We start from the raw sequence: 13,910 nt of genomic DNA, 5'->3' as shown, positions 1-13,910 counted from the left end.
TGATTAACGCCCTGAATGGGCTTGCATTCAGAGTTTATGTACATATAATGCCCGTGATCAGTCTATCGCATGTAGTGTCAATCTTAATTCTTAATCATCTGATGTCAACATATCGCCCTGTATGGGCATTCTGTAGTGGTTTTGATTAACATCATTACTTTGTAATATGACCAGATCTATTACCGTCCAATAGTCGCATGCAAAATTACACAGAGTGTGGGCCACCAATTTCTATTCACCTTACAAATGAACTGCAAGTTCCTCCCCGCTATTAAGACCACCCGAAAACTTTGTTTGTAGGTCTATAATATAGCGGGATTCCAATCTCCTTAGACTCCTCTCTCTATCACCTCCCCTGATGCTCTTCGGGACATGATCTAGACAGAAAAATTGCAACAAAGATCTATTGCTATTGTGCTTCTTCGCAAAATGTCGTGCAACCGGATAGTTAGTGTCTACACTAGTTATTGCCCTTTGGTGTTCTAAAATCCTCATTTTCACAGGATTGATTGTGCTCCCGACATATCTTAAACTGCACGGACATACCAGGCAGTAAACCACATATGGGGTGCTACATGTCATGAATTTAATTATCTTTCGCTGTGTGCGGCAGCAGGCAAGACCTACGGAGGAGTGATATATATATATATATATATATATATATATATATATATATTACCTACTGGCGGTCGCCAGTAGGTAGTTATAGTTAGGACCCTGTTTCCATAGGAAATCCGCAACATTCTATTTGGAATAACTTTGGCGCCGGTCGACGAATCCTCGCAAAATTTTCAAAATAGGTGGGGCGCTACGCTCCGCTCCTACCCTGAAAGTCTCGGGGGGATTCGTCAAGCAGGGGCCGAGAAAAAAGGGGGGTCCCAAAACGCGTTTTCCCCATGCATTTTTCCATAGGACCTTTAGACACAGCTACAGCCCGAACGGCTGAACAGAATTACTTGAAATTTGGCAGAGAGGTAGCCATAAGGTCAAGGAAGTGCCTTTTGCAGGTCTGGTGTAAATCTGTTCAGTATTTCCTGAGAAAATAGCATTTAAAAGCATATATATATGTGGGCGGAGCCTAACCACACATCTCATCCTGAGATCTGATTGGCTGTCAGCACTTCATCCAAGAAGTGTTGGCAGCCATCTTGGGACCAATATACATGATAGCACCTCATTAAAAAGCATTGCAGTTAATAGAAGGTTTTAAGACTTTAGTTACATTATTAATCATTTGTTGATGGTACCATACTCATTTTAGGAATTGTGGTATGTTCTAAGGTGATTTCACCATGTGAAAAAGCCTTCTGCTGGGATATCATGATTGAGAGAAAAATATTTTCTCATGCTTTTACCACAGAGGTTTGGAAGGTGATCTATAGGCTAAACTGAGAGCTTATTTTCTGTAAATTCACATTATCTTTCTCAGTCATGTGAGAATGAAGTCTGACATTCTCAGTAAAACATGTACATCCAACAAGGGCAGAGACTGTCAGTTGATTCCTTTGTGTTCTACTGCAGCTTCCCAGAGTGTTCCAAAGAACTACTAGAGCGCTAACAGTCCTACTTATGATAAACGTATGGCACACCTGAAGCCATCTTGCTTGGATTAAAGTGGTAACTCTTAAAACATTTAATTTAAAAAGGAACAAAATGAGGGGGTTCATTTTTCCATTGAAATATGATTAGTGCTGCAGAAAGAAAAATTAGGGCACATTTTGAGTGACTTCTCAAATCCTCTTCTATTTCATTAAAAAATTCTGACATGCAGACTGAAACATGCACTTTCAATACCAGCAGCAGTTTTCCCTGGTGAGCAGTAGCTTTACTACAGTGATCTAATGAGCAAAAAGAGTGCTAACATTCTGAATTTATGGCAAATGTGTGACACATCTGAATGCCTTCTTGATGGAATCAAAGTAAAAAACTGAAAGTATTTCCTACTGAGGAGACTGCAGTAAATAAGGAAATTAGGAAACTTCATAACAAATAAGTCTCCCAAGATGGCCACCAGAGACAAAAGAGCCCAAATGTAGCCCAAATATCACCCAGATGTAGCCCAAGTATAGCCCAATGACAGAATGTCCCAGAATGTTCTTAAAAACAACTAGAGCGCTTACTGTCTTCATTATGACAAAAGTATGGCACACCTGAAGCCATCTTGATTGGAATAAACTGGTAACACTTAAAACATTTAATTTAAAAAGGAACACAATGAGGAGGTTCATTTTGCCATAGAAATTATGATTAATGCTGAAGAAAGAAAATGAGGGCACATTTTGAGTGACTTCTCAAATCCTCTTCTATTTCATTAAAACATTCTGACATGCAGACTGAAACATGCACTTTTAATACCAGGAGCAGACTTCCATGGTGCAGTAGTTTTACTACAGTGATCTAATGAGCAACTAGAGTGCTAACATTCAGAATTTATGGCAAATGTGTGACATATCTGGATACCTTCATGATGGAATCAAAGTAAAAAACTGAAAGCATTTCCTACTGAGGAGACTGCAGTACATGAGGAAATTAGGAAACTTCATAACAAATAAATCTCCCAAGATGGCCACCGGAGACAAAAGAGCCCAAATGTAGCCCAAAATCACCCAGATGTAGCCCAAATATAGCCCAATGACAGAAGTGTGCAAAACACTTATTATTTTGTGTTTTTGCAGTGTTATATAGTGCAGACTTGTCAGGTATTGGAGTGCTTTACATGAGCATTGGTTACATCACACAAGAACAAATTCATTTTGGTTGTAGACATGGGGAGACTAAGTGATTTGACCAGAATCACAGAATGTCGAGCTGAAGCAGAAACTTCAACCTGGTTCCCCAGTTGCAAAGTCTGCAGTTCTGGAAGTAACACCACATCCTCTCCCCTAAGTGCAACATTTAATCAAGTGGTCAACTGGATAAAAAAACATAAAGATAACAAATAATTTAAAAGTGCTTTGTCGCTATTTGAAAACTCAGAAAATATGTCCTTATTTTAGTCTTTTAGAGCACTAACCATAATTTTGATGCCAATAAGACCCTCTCATATATGTAATTTCTAAAGGAAATGCTCTAGGTATTACAGTTTTGATTACATCAAGATGATGTCAGGCGTTCCACACTTTTGTAATAAATATAGAATGTTAGCAATCTAGTTGTTCATTAGGATACTGTTGAGAGGCAGAGGCCAGGGGCACGGACTCTGAAAATTGAAGGCAGGTAGGAGGGTGCAAAGGCAACAATTTAACCACACTGAGCAGGCAGGAAGGGCCGTGGAAGCACAACAGACTATGGAGGGCAGTGGAAAGGGGGGCAGGGGCAACAAACCAACAATACAGGACTTGCAAGAGAGGCTGTTGGAGGGAAGATCTATTACGGGTCAAGGAAGCTAGGGGCGGTCCCCAGATCCCCGGGAGCCACCACAGAACTGAGCAGGAGAGTGAGTCAGGGACAAAAGGGGCACCTTAATTTGAGCCGGGGTGCCTAGGAACGCTTGCTCCAAAAATGAAGAAAACAGACATATGAGACATGGAATTGGAGGCAGAATACAATGGCAGTTTAATGAGAAGATGCAACTTCAAAGAAACCGCAGAATAGAGACATAAAGTACAAAATACAGAATCCAGATAATCATACAGCTGTCATAATATTCTCTGTATCTCTATTAATGTACTGACAGAGAGAGAGAGAAAACACATCTATAAATGCATCATGAGAAACAAGTTACACCAAGGAAAATGTTACCTAGGAACACTCACGTTTACTCTTAGAGCAAGCATTCCTGCAATTACAATACAAAATCTTTTAAATGCAAAAGTAAAGAGAACAATGGTTAAACATAACATGACATTTCATATAGGTAAAATAGAATAAGATACTTCAAGCAAAGCAGAGCAAGACATTTTAAGCAAAGGAAGACAAGAGCTCCCAGCTCTTGGGGAAAACCTGCACTGCCTGTTAACCTACATACATACGGCGAGGTAGTCCGTCGATATCTGTGGGTGCTCCCTTTTTATATCATTTTGTGGGCTCCTTTGCACGCTACATCTACCTACGTATGCTACCCAAAAGCTTCGTCTGCAGATTTTACCAGACATTTCGTCATTTACCCACTTAATGCTGACAATGGACTGGGTGAAAAGGTCAGTCTCTCAGGCAAATCGCTTATCGTAAGTTCCATAGAGCAAGCAGAAAATAATGGGTATTGTACGGGAATTCAATATATTCATGTATAAAATCTCCTCAGTTCTCCTAACTTGACGCTCTGCGGTTGCCACTTCCTTAAAAGCGGGAAACCTGCCCAGGAAGCAAGTACCAGTCCAGGATGCAGCCTACTGTATGTCGACAGCTTCAGGGGGATGTTGAACTTTGATACCGAGCACGGAGCACTCGGGTAGGGTGGGGGCTACTAGTTTGGATCAGAAGGCCTCGCAGACCTGCCTTCAGACTGCTATACACTAAAATTGCAGAGCTATGGTCAATTTAACAAAGAGGCCTACATATTGAACAGAAGGGCCTACACAGGGGTTTTATGCTGGCTGAGTGGTAAGGATGTCTCAGGATAATTATATAGCAACACAGGACCCGCTGGTCAATTTAATACGGCCTACAAATGCAGCTGGCAGGTCAAGGACAAGGGTCTCATACTTCAGGTGTGGACAGAACGGGCCAGGGGCCCCCTGTGATACAAAATCTACCCTCCTTCAAGGCTGTGGCAATGTAATAGACCATTGTGGGCAGAAGGAAGAGGCAATGGTAGTACAACCATACATGCCAACAGACCCGATTCAGCCAGGAAACGTCCAATGTTTTTAAGCTCAAATGGGCTTTATTTGATCTGTCTCCTGTCTACAATATCCTCTTTTTCAATGTAACTCAAAGGGGAAAATCAATACCCCAGTTTTTTTTCAAAATCTCCCTCTTACCAAGTTCAAAATGTTCGCAAGTATGGTACATTGGATCATGGAAGGAAATGGGATAGGGACATGGACTTGGATAACAGAGGACAGGAGGGACATGGAGAGGTGCACCAAACTGACCCTGCAGGGCAGGCATCAGGGTTTGCAGCAGCACAATACACCACACAGGGCATGCAGGACGGGAGTGCAGCACAACAATCCATAGAAAGCAAGAGGGAGGGGACAGGACCATGCACATGGACAACAGAGAACAGAGGGGCAAGAGGCAATGGTAGCTAGCTGACCATAATGGACAGACAGGAGAGAAAGCTGCAGCATAACAGACCATAAAGGGCAGGAGGGACGGATCAGGGGCATTACAATGGAACAGACAAGCCAGGAGGGAGGGAGTAGGGCTGGGGGCAAGGGGGCAGGGCAGGAGCAGCAAGATAGCCATGGAGGTCAGGCAGGATGGGCACTAGAAGCAAGACACACCATGAAGAGCAACAGTGAGACTGTGATGGCATACACACAGACCATGGAGGGAAGGTGGGAGGGGGTCAGGGGCAGCTAACTGACCACACAGGGAAGGTGGGAGGGGCCATGGCAGCACAGAAGACCATGCATGGCAAGTGGGAGGGTTAGTGGCAGCACAATGGCTATGATGGGCAAGAAGGAGGGTGGAGGGGCATGCACAAAGGACGATGGAGGATAGAAGGGAGGGTCAGGACCTGTGCACAGACAAGAAAGTTCAGGGGAAGGGACCTCACAACAGACCACACGGGGCAGGCAGGAGGAGCAGTTGCAGCACAACAGACCAGGGAGGGCAGAAGGGTGTGGCAGTACAATGGACCATGTAGGACAGGAGGAAGAGGATAGGGGCATGGCATGTGGACAGGCAGGGTGGAGGTGGCAGGGACAGGTTACAGTCATCTGACAATGCTAGGCAGGTGGGAGGGGAGTGGCAGCTCAACAGAACACTCAGAGTAGATAGGAGTGGCAGGTCCATGGGACATGGTGGGCAAAAAGGATGGAGCAGGGGCATGCACAAAGACATCGGAGGGCAGGGGGAAGGAGAATAGGGGCAGCAAGCTAAGCACAGAGTTTAAGCAGGAGGTCAATGATGGGGCATAGAATTGGGCAATGGAGGGCAGGAGGAGTGGACTGGTACATCATACTAAATTGAGGGCAGTGGCAGCACATCAGACCATGCATGGCAGGAGGGAGGAGGCTAGTCCATGGATTCACACAACAGAGGATAGGGAGGAAGGGGATGGGGCAGCAAGCTAACTGTTCAGAGAAGGCGGGTATTAGGAACTTTATTGTTTTTAAAACATTGTGTCTGTGCGAACTACTTAAAATATGAACAAGTATGCAGCATAATCTCACTTTTATTCAGGAAGAAGAGGACGTTTGTGACTGTGACTCCGGGCTCACTTGGCAGAAACACCCCCTGACCCTCCACCCCCTATCGCAAAATGTAATGCCCGTGAAAAGGGTAGGTGAACACAGTGTTATATAGAACATAGTCCTGAGAGCACGATTGAAAATGAAAACTAGATATAGTGTATGGTATAAACTATGCACCAAAAAGTGTGATATAAGATGAACCGGGCGTGAAATATAATATGCAATACATTGTGCGCAATGACAGATTCATTGGAGAGCGCGAGATAGCACAGGCACTAGCGTGTGCTATGCGATATGCGCCTTGGAGTGTAATATGCACAGGGCAGTGTTGTGTAACCTAACTAGTCTCTAAAGTTGTAATATAAAATATGTGCTGGGGAGTGTAATGTTGCATATGCACTGTGACAAAGATATGGATCCCAGATTGTAATATGTATGGCATAGCACTGTGCGTTATAACATAGGCATCGAGAAAGGCACGTTAGATGGGGCAATATAACCCGTGCAAAGACAAGTGTGGCATGACATATTCACGGGGTGGTGTTACAGTGCACATGGGCTAGAGAGTGTCATAGCATATGCACTAGCTAGTGGAATACAACACAGAGGTGTGTGGCACTCGGCAGGCAATGGTGGGTGTAACACAGCATTGGGCTCTGTCAGGAGCACGCTGTGACTCTCAAGTGATGTTCGTCCCCTTTCCAGAGAGTAAAACAAAAAGTATTACACATCCGGCAGTGGATGTGTGTTTTATTAACCGTGAGGGGGGTTTCTTGCATAGTTTTTGTCGAATTTTTGTCGAATCCCCTTTGAATGGCTTGGTGTGCATGTGTATTAAATGTGCCCGTCAATAGCTACCCATGTTTGTATAAATAAACGACAAGGGTGTCTACCAGGATTAGGCACGGTAGGGCATCAGACATGTCAGAGCTTCACTAGTGGTGTAAATACATTCCACGTGGATTCATTGCATGCATAGTCGCCTTTTAATGAATATCACGCAAATCGTCATGGTGATAGGTACGTACGGTTTGTCCAGCATGTCCTAGGTGTGTCTATAAATATATATTTTTTAAAAATAATAAAAAACAGTGGCCGGCCCTGGGGATTGGGGTCAAAAAAATATAATTAGGAGACTGGCCCTGGGGGATGGGGTCATCAGGGCCAATAAATTAGAATAAGAAGGGGAACCAAACAGCCCCCCTTCTTAAAAAACTAAAATAAATAAAAGACTGGCATCGTGCCGGAGGCCATGCCCCCTCCGTGCAGCACTCTGCAAACGCGCCCCCAACAGGCATCTCCAGTATGCGCCAGGGAGCTGCGCTGCAGCCAGGTGTTCTGAGGCCAAGCCCCTTTTTACACCTCTCTGCAACGCAGCTCTGTGGCGCTTACTGGAGGTACCTAGTGGTCTAGTTTGACCCTAGGGACCCTTAGGATTCAAGGGGACTTAATCTCTCAACTTAGAACAGCCACAGGGCGCGTTTACACAGTGGTGAAGGGAGGGGACGGGGCCTGAGGTGACGTGTGCAAACACGCACTATGGCACGTTTTAAATTGGGGATATAATTTCCCTTCAATACTGAGGGCCCCTGGGGGCTAACTAGCCCACCAAGTGCTTCCAGTAAGCGCCACTGAGCTGCATTGCAGAGAGGTGGTCCAGGCCGTGCCACTTTTTACACCTCTCTGCAACGCAGCTCTGTGGCACTTACTGGAGGTACCTAGTGGGCTAGTTGGACCCTAGGGACCCTCAGGATTCAAATGAACTTAATCTCCCAACTAAAAATGGACACAGGGCGTGTTTACACAGTGGTGAATGGAGGGGACGGGGCCTGAGTTAACGTGTGCAAAAACGCCCTGTGGCCTGTTTTAAGAGGTAGTTTTAATCCCCATGCCCTATTATATACTAGGGGCTTACAGAGGAGGTCATGCTAATCACAGGGGGACCCCAACGCATAATGTTCCCTAGTGTATGTAGGTGTTTTCACTGTATTCTAAGTGTCTTTTAACATAGCACTGGCTCTAGGACTGGTTAGTCAGACTCAGTTACCACCAGTATCCGTCTGAAAAAGTTGAGGGTACAGGATGATTTTGCAACAAGGCTTCTTTCTGCTCTTCTTTTTGTTCTTTCTGCACGTTATCCTTCTTCCTGCACTTATCTTCGTATTTGAGGACTTCTGTTGCTTCTTTCTGCACTTCTTTTGTTTCTTTCTGTGCATTTTTTCTTCTTTCTTCACATGTCCTATCTCTGTAGGCATAGTTAGAAATTAGCATTTAAAAAACCTTTGAAATTCACAGAAAAAACCATAGGTTTCAGGCACGTTATAGTTAGGAATTAGCATTTAAAAAACCTCAGAAATTCACTGAAAAAACCATAGGTTTCAGGGGTGTTATAGTTAGCTGGACTTTTCACTTGTACAAAACCATTGAAATTCCCCCGTTATAGTTAGTTCAGCTAACTATAACTCGCGCGCCCGCAATGCACTGCTGATGACGTCACATATTACATCACTCATGACATGGTCAGTGACATCACTCATGACATCACTGATGACATCTCAAATGACATCACTGATGACATCACTGATGACATCATCCTTGTGATAGAGTGGCAGACCTCCTCTCACCCTAATATAACCTTTGATACACACATTCAAAAATAGAGACTAAAATTTTCAAAACAATGGACATACCAATACCAGTTACAACAACCTCTTCAGTAATTCTAAGATCCACATACACATCCACTCATTCACCAACAGTCCTATACAGTCACTCATACATGTACTCACTCATCATATGTACTCACTCATCATATGTACTCATACACCTATACATCCTGTTACACAATGCCACTCATCCATAGAGTTACTCACACACATAGTCACTCATGCTAATAAAGAATCAAACATACATTTACTTGCATATACAGTTATACACACACCACCATACTTACTTCTACGGAAACTTACACATACTTAGTCTTTTAAACAATCACTTAAAGAAACACATACTTATTCATACAGGAACTCTTTCAATCTCTCACTCTCACATATACTCACATATATACACCAATAGTCACATATACTAGTTTAAAACATATGTAGTTACTCATAAAGACACTATTGAGACAGTCATTCACTCACTAACACACCCATACACACACTCATCCACCCATACAGTCCTGCACACATGCTGTGTTCAACCCATACAAACAGTGAGTCACTCATTCATGCACCTATGCACTACGTAATACCCCCCACCAAACCATGCAGACACTCAGACTGATACTCAAAAAACCAACTAATAACCTATATAGACACCCATGTAGCTACTCACCAACCCATGCAGCCACTTATACACAAAGTGAGAGACTGATACAGATATTTACATATTTAAACATTACTCACTAAGCCATGTATTCACTATGATACACTTAATCAGTCAGTTACACAATCAATTTTTCAAAAACAAATCATCCATTTAGACACTTATATACCCATGTATTCTTCCATCGACCTTGAGATATACATATATAAAACATATTTAATTTTCAGAAAAACACACATTCACTGGATGATGTCATCAGTGATGTCATCAGTGATGTCATTTGAGATGTCATCAGTGATGTCATGAGTGATGTCACTGACCATGTCATGAGTGATGTAATATGTGACGTCATCAGCAGTGCATTGCGGGCGCGCGAGTTATAGTTAGCTGAACTAACTATAACGGGGGAATTTCAATGGTTTTGTACAAGTGAAAAGTCCAGCTAACTATAACACCCCTGAAACCTATGGTTTTTTCAGTGAATATATATATATATATACTACTGGTGGTCGACAGTAGGTGATTTTGTTTTTGCCAATAACTTTGGTGCCATTTTCCGAATCCACTTGAAATTTGAAAACAAGTTAGCCACTCACATCAGCTGCTGTGATAAACGTTTTGGGGTGATTTGTCAAGCGGGAGCCAATAAAAAGACTTTTTCTCGATCTTAATTCCCAGAGGGATTTTTAACATATTTACAGCCCAAACCACTGGATGGAGTAGGGCGCTAGAGGGCGCACAGCGTGATGGCAGCACAGTAGTGCTGCTCTGCTGGACCGGAACAACAATCGGCTAAAAACGACCGCAGGCGGCACCTACAAACATGCCATTTGAACTTGCTGAGGCATCAGAATGCTAATGGACCTGAAATATACTGAGATATGTGCTGTCCTATCCTGAAATTGCCCTAAAAACATCTTTGTGGATAACAGACACGGATTCCGACATGCAAATCAAGATGGCGGACTCCATGCTCCCTTAATCGTGCGTCGGCGCTGTAGATTGCAAACCAGAGACTCCAACACGGCTTGGACAGGGGTGCGTGCGCTTGTGAAGTTTGGAGCGCGGCAGTAAATACATTTGTCGGGGAATGCCCCTGGATCTGCTCTGTACAATCTGCATGCCTGCTCCATCGGGGCATTATCCCGGGCACCCAGCCGATAGAAAATGACGGCCCTGCAAGAGTGAAAATCTTCACTGCGACATTTGCTAAAATTGTGCAGCTGTGCCCCCTGCACACTTACACCACTGCCCCTAAATAGGAGTGACTCAACACCAGCATCAATATCCTCCTTGCGTGGTGCACACTGGGAGGTCTGGAGCTGCAGAACCATACCACAAATATTGGGGCAATTGCACGGCCCGTACGTGGAATTATTGAGGTACGGCAGCACTTATTAACAATGGCACCAAAATGGGGCGATACCTATCTGAGCACCTGATACTGATCCTGTACTGCAACACCAGATGTCCACCCACACACAACCCCAGGTGCCTGTTCCAGTGCATGGCATGAGGAACGGTCCAGTCATTGTACTACTCTGCCCCCCACTGAGATCACGGGGCATAACGTCAGAGCACCCACCTGTACTCATTGCTGGAAGCGACTGACAAACGGCGGCTCCACCCCAGAGATGTAGATCATATGGTAGCTCCAGAGTCATTGATATATTGCAAGCGGGACTGCCAGATTGGGGGAACAGTGAGCAGTACCTGGCAGATACGCACCGAGTCTACCTATCATCCTATATATATAGCAGCCAACACACGCGCATCCCCTCCTCACAAAATGATCTTTCGCCGCACCCTGCAACATGGGCAAGCCAGACAAGCAGCAGCCTAAAATATCGTTTGTTACGCGTCGCACGCCTAGGAACACGCAGGCAATGTCTGACACTGAACTTGATTCAGAGCGTAACTGCAAATCTAATATGGAGGCCACCCTCAACGCCATCCAGCAAAGTCTGCAAGCAACTCCCGGCAAAATTGACACCCTCACGCAGCGAGTGGACCACATGACGGCGAAACTCGACAAACAAGGCGAGCGCCTAGACGCTGCGGAATTACGCATCTCAGCACTGGAGGACGAATCAGGTACCACAGTAACAAAATGTGCCTCCATGGAAAAGCTTCTAGAAGTCATCAAGAACAAAAATGAAGATTTAGAAGCTAGATCACGATGGAACAACGTGCACATAAGTTGTATACCAGGGAGCGTCAATACTGGAAGCCTCGAAATGTACATAAAGAGTATGTTGAAAGACTGTTTTGCTTCTGAAAACTTCTCCCCGTTACTCATTTTGAAAGAGCGCACCGATCCCTAGCACCACCACCGCCTCCAGGAGCCCCGTCATGTCCAATCATTGCCCGGGTACTAAACTACAGAGACAGGGACACAATACTTCTTCTCGCCCGCGAAAAGCAACAGGTCACGTATAATAACTATGATGTCTCCTTCTATCCAGATCTTACTCCAACAGTGCAAGCGGCACGCAGGGGATTTACAACAGTCCAAAAGAAACTCAGAGACTTGGAAATACCCTACTCAATGCTATATCCTGCGAAACTGCGAATCACCCATGATGGGAGGTCGAAAGTATTGCCTACACCGAAAGCTGTCCAAGACTTCATAAAGCACATATCCATTAAACGGAAATCCAAGGAACGCTCTTCCTCCAATTCGCAGGCTGAAGGCAGCGACTGCGAACTATAAACAGGACATACATGACATGGTAGGACTGCAGAAAGCTAGTCGACCTGCTACTTGATGTCTGGTGATATCCAATCACACATGAACTCGGAAGGGAGGTAAGCTCTGTAAGTTGGACAGTCCATATCGCTTATGTGCATGGCACCTGGATGATATATACACCCCCAGGTAGGGATTGACTGAGTACAAGACACCCCTTGGTGCGAATGCTATTAGCTACTGTTGTACCTCTGATATGTGATATACATGGCCTAGTAATAGCCCGTAGACATTCTTTGCAGTAATATAATAGCAGAGGCGTGGAAGGTGCCATAGTAACTGCCAACTATTCACATACTCTATTATGGGCGATACCTACCTGGACACCGGACACACCCAGTGGCATGGCTTACGGTAGTAGAAACTAACTCACTATCACTGGTCAAGACCCAGGCTCAGCTGATCGACTCACTTCTGTGGGGAGATTCAACCTACGAACTGTAATGTTTGCTTTACATTCATCTGTAGACATTGACTCATTATCTTAGTCTCCATGTGTAAAACAGATAGAGAATACTACTTGTGGATAGTCCCAGGTGAAGCTATCAACTGGCCTATCCTGGTGGACCTGATATGAGATTGCACCTAGATACAGACATGGGCGACTATATTCATATGGAAGAACGATTACAGGCAAACAAAGTGTTTCCAGACTGATGCTAAAAAAGATAGATATATGTAGGATATTTGCTACGACAAAACAAATGGCATAATGTTAACCTTTGACATGTTGTTGATTGTATGGCCAACTAATCTATTTACGTTCCGGCTGCATCCACTATGCGGGTGTTAATGTGTACACTTAGCGGACCCCCGATGGGTGATCCCCAACAAAGTTGGATGTTAAGTGTTTTGTTTATGGGGTTATGTCTTTAGCATGATTGGGATGCTAAAGTGGGAGGGGGGGTTAATGGGTTTATTTGGTGTACCAGATACAGTTCTAGCAATTACAGGATATTGGTTTTGCGTGCACAGAGCCATATACTACAACATCACCCGCTTGATCACATTATCATGCACAGCTACGACTTTACGCACGACATACAGCTACACCCTTTGATACACACCCCGCAATGGAAAATAGGAAAGCAGCCTCTGCACTACATGTATTAACATGGAATGTCCGTTGGCTAAATAATCCCCGGAAGATCAGGCAAGTCCTTGCGTGTCTAGATAGACACCATATTGACATTGCATTACTGCAAGAAACCCATTTGGCGAATGGTACTAAATGCTCGCTGGGCAATAGATAGGCTGATATTACACGACATCTTCATACTCATCTTACGCAAGAGGTGTTCTCGTGCTAATTAAGAAAGGGACACATTTTATTATAGACCAAACACTTTTAGATGAACACGGTAGGTATATTGTTATCACTGGTCATGTGCGAGGGACCAGAATAGGCCTGGTTAACAAATACAGTCCTAACATAGATGACCCTGCTTTTTTCAGCAATATCTGGGGCAGACTGAGAGCGTTGCCACAGATAAAACTCCTTTGGGGCGGTGATCTCAATTTAACGCTTA

Source organism: Triturus cristatus, chromosome 5_1 (assembly GCF_964204655.1).
Source record: "Triturus cristatus chromosome 5_1, aTriCri1.1, whole genome shotgun sequence".
NCBI lineage: Eukaryota > Metazoa > Chordata > Amphibia > Caudata > Salamandridae > Triturus > Triturus cristatus.
Note: the sequence above shows the minus strand (reverse complement) of the source record.